At 39.3% G+C, this 12,437-nt stretch overlaps 1 long non-coding RNA gene across 2 annotated transcripts in view; it reads left to right on the top strand.

The window, feature by feature from the left end:
• Positions 1-11,545: 11,545 nt before the first annotated feature.
• LOC127679811 (uncharacterized) overlaps positions 11,546-12,437 on the top strand; it is a 63,315-nt gene continuing 62,423 nt past the window's right edge. For both annotated transcript variants that reach the window (XR_007976906.1, XR_007976907.1), the window contains exon 1: positions 11,546-11,686. This is a non-coding gene — a long non-coding RNA (uncharacterized LOC127679811). The remainder of the gene's footprint in view (positions 11,687-12,437) is intronic.

The following is a 12,437-nucleotide window of genomic DNA, read 5'->3' on the forward strand; positions in this document are numbered from 1 at the left end:
ACCGTCAGAATGAGAGACTGTAGGCACAGCTGATTCTTTACAGTGTTTGTGAAGATGTACAATTCTGATGATTGTCCACTGGGCAATGTCTCCCTTCAGTGCACAAATTGACTGAACTTCTCTCATATGTAACTTGATAAAAACATACAAACAACAACACCAAAAACTCCACTCTAAAAGAACCCTTCTACCTAATACAGTAAGTGTAGGAAAGAGAAACAGAAGCAAACAGGAGATATACGCAGAGGAAAGGTGTTAAGTGCTCATTACTTCTAGGTTACTGTGACCAAGTGCTTGGTTTAAACTCAATAAAGGAAGAGAGGATTTCTCTTGGCTGCAGTTGCAAAGGGATGTGTTATGAACTCCTTATACTTGAACTGAAAATCATGGTGGCCCGATCATATGGTAGACAGAGCCAGAAGGGGTCTACCTACTGGGTATAACTTCAAATACATATCTGTATTGACGTTCTTCCTGAAGCTAGGCTTACCTTTGGGGACATTTTTCAGAAGCTCTCAAAGTTAACTAACACACCTGGGACCAAGCATTCAAGGATGGGCCTAGGTAAGAGATTTCTGTCTTTCTTTCTTTTTTATTTTATTTTATTTTATTTTATTTTATTTTATTTTATTTTATTTTATTTTATTTTATTTTATTTTATTATTATTCAAGCCAGCACACTTTGTGTTGAGCAAGTACACTGAGCATGTTGAAGTTAACTTAAGACAATACTCATCTACACACTCTTTGGTCAGAGTTCATCTTCTTTAAATGCAGCAGGAATGGTCCTTAACTCTAAAGAATTGTGTGACAGATATTGTATTGTTTTCATAGAAATAAGATATGACAGGAAAAAGTATATCTTGATTAGACATAATTGAGAGAGAGAGAGGCTGATACTTGATCTAAATGTGCATGAGGCAGGGGTACAGCTCTGTGGTAAAATGCTTGTGTAGTATGCATGTATGCACAAGACCCTGGATTCTATGCCCCAGAACTGGAGATAATATAAACAACAGCAATAATAAAAAGAAGTTTGCATGAATGAAGTTGTGTTTCTGAGACGAAGAGGGACGATGGCCTAAACCTGAGGATGGTCCCGAAACTACTCTGTATATGGACCCATTACATAGGTTTATTTGCTATAGCCATTAGTTACTTAAAAAAATATTATTTCCACATTTATTTATTTATTAATCTATTTATTTATTTATTATTTTGTGCATGTGTGTATGAGTCTCTTTCTCTTTCTGTGTGTGTGTGTGTGTGTGTGTGTGTGTGTGAAAGAGAGAGAGAGAGAGAGAGAGAGGGAGAGAGAGAGAGAGAGAGACAGGGAGAGGGAGAGAGAGAGAGAGAGAGGGAGAGGGAGAGAGAGAGAGAGGCAGACAGACAGACAGACATAGAGAGAAAGAGAGAGAGATACAGGTACATATAGAGGCTAAAGTGGTCATCAGGTCCCCTCGATTTCCTACCATGTGACTGACCTAGGCCATTCAACTCCAAATTAACTTGCAAGAATAAAGGCAACTTGGAGTTAAAATGGAACAAAAAAAGTAGTGAGGTAGAAACTTAATTATAATCTTCAGGAAAACAATCCTATATGTCACTAACCCCTTTCTGAAACCCTTATTATTTTATGCCTTTAAAACTTACATATTGGTATCAGTCCTATTGAATAAAACAGATCTAACAAGACAAATTATACATCTAGTTCAGAGACCAGAATGTTGATCTAACCTGCATGAGATCAAGGTCCATCAGTTCCCCCTCTAAGAAACAGAGTCTAATATGACCTCACCTCATCATTCTGACATGCCTCCCACTAGCAGGGCATAGCTACCAGGAACAAGAGATGTGCTCTTGTGCTCATTCTCTTTCTGGTTAGTGACTGGACCAGTCCTGCATCAGGCTCTGTTGCCTACAAGAGCATGAGACTACTCAAAACCACCCCTACCTCTTGTTTCTTCCAAAGAAAGAGCTTTTCATTTATTTTCTCCATTTTAAATCCCAGCTTGCATTTTTGTTACTGTTGTTTAAGGAACTAATCTAATGTGTAGTTGCTGTAATGGATGCTTTTTCCCATTGGCTCCCTGACCCAGGCCAGTTCCAAATGACACCTGCCTCTTCTACTGCCCTTCTCACGGTGTTCTGAGGAACTAGTTTGTGTTAGAAACACAAACCTTGTCATCAAGGAAACATGAAGACAGCCAAATGCTCTTTAAAAAGGCTGGGATCTTTACTGTGGTCATATGTTTTATTCTTATCCAAAGGAAAAAGTTAGAGCTTAGGATGCTCACAGAGATACTTGGTTACACCTAGATACTTTTGTTCATTTAATAAAGCCTTTAAGGGAAAGAGGGTTCTGTACAAGACACTGCCAATCTTGCTGGCTTAACCTAGAGAAGCAGTGGGGATTTCCTAAGCCTGTAATAGGCAAGCAGAGGAAATACTTTATAGTGTCCCTATTTGACTCTATAGAGGATGTTTTTCATAAGGATGATTTCTGAGCATCACATTGGACAGATCTTTTGAATGTAATACCCCAATGCTGGCATCATCCTTGGATATGTGAAAGTCTGTGGTTGAGAACTGAGATGGATGAATGAGAGATGAAAAAGAGAGTAAAAGCCAGGTTGAGTCTATGGATAGCCATTGTATCCACTAGAGCAGGTCAGGGCTCCTTTCCTCTGGAAAGGCTTCACAGAAAAGGTAAGATTTGAGCTCAATATTGTAGGAGGGGCAGCCTTGGCAGAATTCCCCCCAGTCCCCTGGGCATGGCATAGAATTTGTGAGGACAGAGATGATGAGTCATATCCTGGAGACTGAAAAGTTGATTTCTGCTTCCCCTCTGTACAGGCATGTCTAATTGACTTGTTTCCCCTTTCCAGAAGAAGGAACACATGAAGGACAGGAACAGGTGTGGAAGCAACCTGGCCCAAACTGTTTGACATGAATAGCCAGGTAAGTACATCTATGTAGATGCTTGATCCTGTACAAATATGGTGGCTAGAAAAGGCAGGCTAGAAAAAGTGAGTCACGAATTCCCAACTGTGTTCTTAGAAGCATTAGGCTAGCAGAAGATCAGTAGAACCACAAGACAGACTATGAGGCTTAAGTCAGTACACTGAAGGAAATGACAGTCCTTCAAAAAGGACAGCACTCTCCTGTCTTTCATCTCACACCCCTGACTCCATCTTGCCTGTTACTCTTCCTTGATTCCTTCTCAGCAGGCTCTGGGTGCAACTTCTGCTAATGGGAGGAAAATGGCCTTTTAATTAAAAATTGGAGCATTTATTTTCTCATGCTCAAAGGTCACTTAAAATTTTTTTCTGCCTTCAAAAGATCACCCCCTCTCTCTTTTCGTAGGATACCTCCACATCCTCTGGCCTCTACTTTCCATTTTGACTCTTGACAATCAATGGTTTTTGCTTCTGTTTCCTCCTTGCCCATCAAAGTCTTGAGAAACTATGACCCACAAGGTTAGTTTTGACCTTTGTCTTAGTCCCTTAAGAGTTTTTAAAGCAATTTTAAAAATGCAGGGCTGAGGGGAGGACTCACTGTGTAAAGATGCTTTCTGTGTAAGCACAAGGACACCAGTTTGACTGCACAGCACCCATGAAAAAGCCAGACATATAAGATAAGTATGTTAGCTCTTCAATGGGAGATGATAAGTTTCTACAGAAACTTGGACGAACAGCTATCATGGCAAACGTAGCACAAAACAAGAGGATGAAAGGCAAAGACCAATGCCCAAGCTTGTCCTTTGATCTATGCCGGTGCGCAAATAGCATATATTTGCCTGAATTCTCTCTGTCTCTGTCTCTATTTCTCTCTCTCTCTCTCTCTCTCTCTCTCTCTCTCTCACACACACACACACACACACACACACCAATCAAGTGCAGTCTATACACCCTATGTGTTTAGTTTCTTGAACTTTATGAGAAAAGTTTTCCTATTCCTGATCTAGGTCATGTTCGCTATTAGGCTGTTCTAATTAATCTCTGTTTTATTTACCTCGACTTACCAATATGTTCTTAGTAAAACATCTCCTCCTTGCCAACTAGCCTCTCCTCTCAGATTTTAGTGGCAGGATATTCACTCAGGCTCCTTGGTCTACCATTCAGAGACTGACATGTAATCTTTTTTTTTTCCAAATTTTCTATCTTATTTCTCTCTCTCTCTCTCTCTCTCTCTCTCTCTCTCTCTCTCTCTCTCTCTCTCTCTCTGTCTCTCTCTTATTAGATATATTCTTTATTTACATCTCAAATGATTTCCCCTTTCCTGGTCCCTCCAAAAGTCCCATAAGCCATCTCCCCTCCCCCTGTTCCCCAATCACCCCTCTTCTGCTTCCCTTCCTGGTATTCCCTTACATTGCTACATAGAGCCTTTCAAAGACCAGGGGCCTCTCCTCCCTTTGATGTCCAACAAGGCCATCCTCTGCTGCCTATGCCTCTGGAGCCATGGGTAGGTAACATCCTGTGTACTATCTGGTTGATGCTTTTGCTTCTGGGAGCTCTGGGAGTACTGGGTGGCTCATATCATTGTTTCTCCTATGGCCCTGCAAAATCCCTTCAGCTCCTCGAGGCCTTTCTTTAGCTCCCCACTGGGGACCCTGTGCTCAGTTCAATGGCTGCCTAAGAGTGTCCCACTCTGTATTTGTCATGTACTAGCAGAGTCTCCTAGGTGACAGCTATATCCAGCTCCTGTCAGCTAGTTTTTGTGGGCATCGATAATAGTGTCTGGGTTTTGTAACTGTATATGGGCCGGATCACTGGTGGGGTAGTCCCTGGATGGTCTTTCCCTGAGCCTCTGCCCCATACTTTGTCTCCGTATCTCCTTCTATGGGTATTTTGTTCCCCCTTCTAAGAAGGACCAGAGTATCCATACTTTTTTCTTCCTTCTTCTTGGGCAACATTTGATATGTGAATTGTGTCTTGGGTATTCCAAGCTTCTGGGCTAATATCCACTGATCATTAAGTGTATACCATGTGCACTTAATATGATTGGGAAACGTCACTTAGGATGATATTTTTCAGTTCCACCCATTTGCCTAAGAGTTCTAAATAAATATCTATGGTTTACTTCCAGTGTCCCAGAGATGGCTTTATGACCACTGTTCTCAGCTGTGGTCACTCTAGGTGCCTAAGTCATTCCTGTTCCTAATTAGTCATGGATATTTTGTACATCATGAAACTAGCATTCATTGTAGGCATAAACTCTGGCATAAGGGGATGTCATTAAGGAAGTGACCTTTTATCTCTATAGTGGTTCTGATGAGCATCTATTGTGAGTCTTTGTGACACGTAGGCTAGTCCCTAAAGCATTACACTTAAGCAGAATTTCACAGGTGCCCCAGAGCTATCCTCATGTTTGTCTGAACCCTGATGATCTTCAAAATTGAATGCCCTGTCACTGCAACCTAATAGAGAGGCATTTTTCTTACCTCCTGAAACTAGATTCCTATTGATAATTATCTTTCTACAACCACAGGAGATCCATGTTAATAATTCCCTACAATCCTATTCAATGATGACATCTGTTTAAGCATACATTATACGAGTCAGACTTGCTTCACAGATACTATATTAATTTGTTACTTTTCCTGAGCAAATGTGACTGCGCATTTGGTTAAATATTTACAAAATGTAGGTGAGTGAGCAGAAGAAAAAGATGAAATTAAAGCCAAATAGGACCCATGTTTTTCAAGGAAGAGTTCCATTGACTTTGCTGTTGTGTGTATAATGAGTTGCTACAGAAAATGAGATATGTTCAAACTGCGCTTTTCATAGTCACTGATTGAAAAGGGACAGTTCCATTTTCTGCAGTTCAAAACCAAGTCATTCTTATTAAAAGGTCACAGGAAACTGAGGAGAAATGTCAGGCACACAGACTGACCTATTCAGAATATAATCAAGCTTGCCTTAAAAAGACAACATCTACATTATGAAGGGGAGAGATCTGATTGTATTCTCTATGCCTTGATAATGCAGTTAGTGCTGATAAGACCTTGAGACAATCTTGCCCTTCAGAAAACGAGTGTTTGTGGTGGGTGTGGGTAGGCTAGGGGAACCTTGTGATGCAATGTGGCTAAGATCATCTCTCTAGCCCATTTCCTTTTGAGTTTACTGAGTCTACCCTTTTCTCCACAAGATGTGCATTTTTAGTCTGTTTTTTAGTTCCATGATAGCTTTAATGTACTTTATTTTCCCCATACATTAACTACCTTCATAAAATGGTGATAAAATTGGTCCCCTTGCCCCACCAGTGGACTGACAGCTGTATAGATCCCATCTTCTGCTTGCCCAGTGGTACCATTTGTGAATCGTAGCTTCTGGAAGTCTCTCGTTCTATTTGAAGAGAGCAGCTGTAAAGGCAAGATGGTAATTCCGTTTTCATGCCAGTTCATCTTTGGCTTCTCTCCAGATTTCTAATATGTAGGGCTTGATTTTGCTGGCTGTCCCCTTCATAGATGCACAGAGCTCCCACTGACTTCATTATGATAAGCAGAACGATGATAAACTCAAATGGTAAACAGAAGGGTTCTTCACGTCAATGGAAATTCTCTGCGTGTGAAGAGATATTGTCCAGTAAAAACCATCCTATTTCATATTAAATAAATAAACAGGATGGTATCTGGAATGACAACTTGGTGTCATTTAACATATGTCTAAGATAGCATGATGACAAGAGATTCCATTCTCATCATTACAAAATTTCTGTCTGATAAACAGACTTTATTTCTTCACTCCTCTTAAAGAAGAGTCCCAGATGCTCCATCCTTCTGCTGGTGTGACTCTTTCTGAAGATGTACACAAAAATACTGCTTTTCTTGTAAAGATGGGCCCACCAATAATGTTCCTCAAAGCAAGTGAAGTATAATATTTTTAATATTTGACATTTTTCATTGGTTCAAATATGCATGCCCAACAAACTTGTGTGTAGTTTCCTTCCAAGTTTGTGGCAAATTGACAGAGGGAGGATGGTGGTGCTGGATTAAGAATTCAGGGTGCTAAATGACTTATGTAGACATGCATAATTAATCACGTCAGAAGTCTTTGCATGCATTTTAATTGGTTTTCATTATCTATAAAATAGTGTTTTCGTAAAATAACAAAACGGTTTCTGCTAAAACTGCTAATTTGTTGCCTTCAAAATAAGGGGAACCCAAAGTGGAACCCAGGAGGAGTAAAATCTTCATGCTCCTAAAAAATGAAAGCACTTTAGTTAAACTGGAGGTGTGTGCTTCTTTTCACATGAAGACATAGCTTACCCTTGTTGGCAAAATGTTTCCATTGAATCAATTTGTTGAAACAAATTTGGTTTTGGTAAAGTTCTTTGGGATTAAGTTTGTTTTATTTTCCCAACTAACAGACAAAATCTCCTCTATGCAACTATTTAGATTTTTTTCTTTTTTGAATTTTCTCAGTCCTTGAATTTGAATTTGTATTACTGCTTGTATTTTATTTTACCTTTAGCACAGACCATATATGTTTTCCTAACTAAGACCTGCTTCATTTTTATCTTTCTTTTCCTGTAAATTATTTAATCTAAATGCCACTGAAATTTTTACTTATGGTTAAAAATGTTCTGTGTTTTTTTCTAGTACTCAGTACAGATTACATTATGAGAATGCACTATTTTTATTTTTGGAGTATTTAGTTTCTAAATATGCATTAAAATAGTTTTTAAAAGGCATGTTTCCCTTCAAGTGATTTTTTTCTATTAGTATTATGTGGCCTAGGCTCCATTACATACCAAGCAGGTATATGACGGAAGCTTCCATTGACCAGGAGGGAAATGGTGCCGAGTAAATATTAAGAAAGGGGACATGAAGATTCAAAAATTTCAAGAAAATATTGGTATGATTTTTCTCAGCGTGTTTGTACAGCAGTCTTATTCTTCTTATTCATTTTGACCTATGCTTCATGAAAAACACAAACAAACAACTATTTAAGTAGCCAACAGGAAGATTCAAGTGGTCCCTTACCTATAGCTAAAAATTAAATATTGAAAGGAAAATGGGGAAAGAACAAAATATTTTAGCATTTCAACTAGTCATATTATCATTTTCTTGGTATTGCTATTTCTTTTTTACTCTTTTGATGCTCTATTATGATAATGTCTGGACTTTTCTTTCTGCTCTATTAGTCAATGTGACATTTTTAAAAAAATGCTTATACCAGTTGCTTTGATTCAGTCTCAGGACATGATGCCTCTAACTTTGTCCTTTGTACTCAAGAGTAACTACTGATAGGAAAGTGCTTAGAGAGAGAGGAAATGATGCTGTGTGGACTGCTGTGACTGCTAGCTTTGCTCTTTGTCTGTCACTGTTTCTGTCACAGTAGATGACGGAGCCCTGTGAAGCACCAAGTTTTCCTGTTAACTAAGGACTTTGCCAAGCCACTCTCCTGGCAATCAGCAGGTCCAGTTACTTTGCACGGACAGAGAAGGTGGAAGGGTGAGGAGAAGCTCTTCCACGGACCCTCTTTGCCAGTCTTCGTGTCCTCTAACTTTATAGTTGTGAGCAGCAGCAGGCTGCTTGGAAAACCCTTATGTGGCTCTGGTTTTAGGTGTGGAGTAGGGGTGAGGATGGGGGAAGGTTCTTTAACCCTACAATGACTGACGACTGCTCCAACATTTGTTCAGACCTTGGAAGATAGGATTCTGCAGTCCTTGGCACCAATTAGGGTTATAGTTCACCTGAGGTTCTTAGTCTTTTTGCCCATGTAATAGCTACTACAGCCCTTGCCCTCCTCTCTACTGCCTCTCCTGTGTTGCTAACACTGCCCTCTAAGATAAGGCTGATCTCACCTCTTGCATCTAAGCCTTTCTGCAGCTATCAGAGTTCTGTACTCTCCAGTTCTACCTCTTCTATAGTCAAACTGCCAGTCGATGTAGTGCCTGTTATTGGTCCACTGACACACCACTATTTCATCTTTCTTCATAGTATCAGCTCAGCCTGTGCTTCTAATAATAGTCACCAAAACCAAGATGATATGGATGTGTGAGGGAGGCATTTTATTGGGCCTAATGTTGCCATGCTGGAAGAGGCGACAGAGAAGGAATCCTCCCAGCAGGATCACAAAATGACCTGAACAGCTTGATTATTCAGCAGAGAAATATTTCCACCAATTGCTGCAGACTTCATTACAAAATATTTTATTGACAGCAATCATGATATGGTCCTAGTTATAAACTCCCTCTATTAGATGCCAGAAGAAATGTATCCATTGGGTTTGGATGAAAATGGTTGAGGAAAGATTTAGTGCAAATTGATAGAAACAGCTGTGTCTGGTTTGGCAGCAAGCAGCTTTGGTTGTCCAGTAACTTTGTCAAGGAATTTGTGAAATGTTCAGAACTTCTGTTCTGACACAAGGTGGTATGACTGACTGTTTGACTGACAGGACACCAGTGAAAATCCATCCACTGTTGACTAGTGAGTTATATATTGCCCCATCTCCTAACATTTTGCTTATTTGTACAAAAATCAATATCAAAGGACATGTCAATAATATGAAAAGAATGAACACTAATATTCTAACTACTATTTAACATGCTTTCACAGGGCTTAGCCCTTGTCCAGCATCCCAGGGAAAGACATCTTCACCCAAATCTGCCTCTCCTTCAGTCAACTGATCCTCAGTTTCCACATCTGTAATTAGTCATTAATATTTCCTAACAATGCAGACACTATGTAACACAGTTCATTGAATCTTTTATGGCAGAAACAGTTTAACATATTTTCTTTCTTGTTCCACAGTTCTAGCTGGGGTAATGTTCATTAAACTCTCTGAGGGAGTGCACTATTCTCCTTATTTGAATGACGGGCAAACTGAGGGAAAGGGAAGGTACAGACAAAGTCAGGATTGCAGTTTAGGCAGAATGCTCTGGAATTTCTCTTCATTCAACATTCTGCAACAATGATAACACTATTACAGAATAATGAAAATCATATATTACAATAGTAAAGTTAGAATCTGATCAAAAAAGATCAATTGATGTGATCACATACTACATTCTCTAACTTTTCAGAACCACCCACGCTTACTGCTACTCTAAGCAGGAACTTCAGAACACTTCTCTTCACTCTGTCAGTAAAGACGAGGGCTCCACTATCATCCACAGACTTGCTGCAAATTAAGGAGGTTTTCCCTGCACTTATATGCACCTCTGATTAATGAGAGACCCCAACAGGTGCTCTCTAGAGGTGCTACCTGCCTGCATCTGTCATGACCATCTGGTTGGGTAGTCTTGCACAAAGGCCCTCCAGGCACTGATGCAAAGGAAAGTCTACAAGTTTGGTGGTTAGACTTTGAGGCTATGTCTTCAAGATATGATTGGGGAAATTTCGTTAATTAAAATTTAGATAGCTAGGCACAGTGTTGGGATTCTGAGGCAGGAGGATTATTTGAACTTAGTTCAACCTGGAAGAACTTATATCCAAAAATAATCAACTCACAACACAATATTGTTTAATTACTCTTTATTAATGTTTATATTGAGAAAATTAATCTGATAAAAGTTGTAATGTATTCCCAGAGTTATATGAAGTGGCTAGCAGAATAGACACATAAGAAATAATTAAAATATGAGCAAAGTATCAAGATCGGCAAGTCCTCTCTAGTAAACTAATTCTAAGTACACTACTACATCAGTAGACATTTGAGACTGGATCTGTGACAAACATACAGCAAAGTATTTACCCCATTAAAGCCAGACTTATTCAGAACCAATACAATCTAAAGAAGTCAACTCCAAGGAATTAAAGTCTATTTTTCAGAATTTAGCTTTTCCATTAAGGCCATAAATACTTCTTTGTTTGTGGGTTTTGGCTATGGATATGCACTAATAGAGCTAGATCCTTCTGATGTCCCATGCTTAGGAAATGTACCTTAGAAAGGCTCTCTTTGAGACCAGGCATATGCTAAGCAAGTACTCTACTACTGAGCTAAAAATGTTCTACAGAACTTCTTAAAGAATCTAGTGACCATAAATTACTCCTCTATGATGCTGATGTCATCTGCTCTGAAAACAGACATTTCCCTGTCTTGTCCAGGCAATATAAAAGTGAAATATGGGGTTGGTAGGATGGGCCAGCAGGTTAGCTGTTAATCCTAGAGATTTGGATTCAGTTTTCAGAACCTACTTGGTGTGAAGGATAAAGCAAACTCACCCAGTTTGATCTCTGACCACCATGTGCATCTACATGCTTTTCTCCCACATGAAAAAAGAAAAACAGATAAAATACAGATGGAATTCCTGGAAAATAAACGTGCTTATAAGCACCCAGGTATAGTGAGTGCATACATATGATAACGGCAAGACAGGGTCAGAATCACTAGAGATCAAGAATTTCTCTTTCTGTTCTTCATCCTGCATGTTCATGGCTGCAAAACAAAACTGTATCTTTGCATTTCTTACACTGTAGTTGGGGTGGTTTGAATATACTTAGCCCATGGGAAATGGCATCATTAGGAGGTGTGTTCTTATTAGAGTAGGTGTAGACTTTGTAGAGGAAGTGTGTCACCATCCTGGTGGCCTTTGAGGTTCCAGCCAGTGCAAAAGAGAGTCTCCTCGTGGATGCCTTCAGATAAAGATGTAGAATTCTCAGCTCCACCAGGCCCTAGACTGCCTGGGTGCTGTCCTGCTTCCCACCATGATGATAATGGACTAAACCTTTGAAACTGTAAGCCATTCCCAATTAAATGTCTTTGTTTATAACAGTTGCTTTGGTCATGATGTACGTTCGTGTTGAGTAGAAACACAGTAATTGAGTGGCTTTAATATGATCCAACACATGCTTAAACTGAGAATAAGAAGCACAGTAATGCAAGAATCTATAAAGTCTTACTTGAATATTTATAAATAACTTGAGATGTGGAGCATAACATATAAGACATTTAAACTTTATTTATAGTCTATTATGTGACTGTCTAACGACACCTTGCTATAATGATATAATGGAAAATTTATGGTAAATAGTTCTTTTAGCTTTATTAACTACTAAGTTTGCCTTCACCACACTGTCATTATTATTTAAACTCCTAGCCTTTTCTTTTCTCCTTCTAAACCACATTTCTAGAATTATACCACTGGAACTCCAGGAACTATATACACATGCACCAGAATTTGTTTTATTTAGATGCTCTGTAAAATTATGCCTTCTATTTATTAACCTTTAATGCTATAGAGGTAAGAAAGCCTCTCCTCATCTCAGGATGATGGTACTCCTCCTCTGAGGCAGTTATAACTTCCTCTTGACTTGATGGCCTCTAGAGGAAATGCTATGTTTGTTCCTTGTTGACCTATGGAACTGAATCTCAAAATGAGTGGTACCTTCTGCTGGAATGGGTATCATTGAAAAAGACCTTTGTTCAAGTGAATTGGTTCACTGAAGTGCCTGGGAAGTTTTAGGATTTGCTCTGTAGCAGGATTCA

The sequence above is a fragment of the Apodemus sylvaticus genome, chromosome 3, assembly GCF_947179515.1.
Source record: "Apodemus sylvaticus chromosome 3, mApoSyl1.1, whole genome shotgun sequence".
Lineage (NCBI taxonomy): Eukaryota > Metazoa > Chordata > Mammalia > Rodentia > Muridae > Apodemus > Apodemus sylvaticus.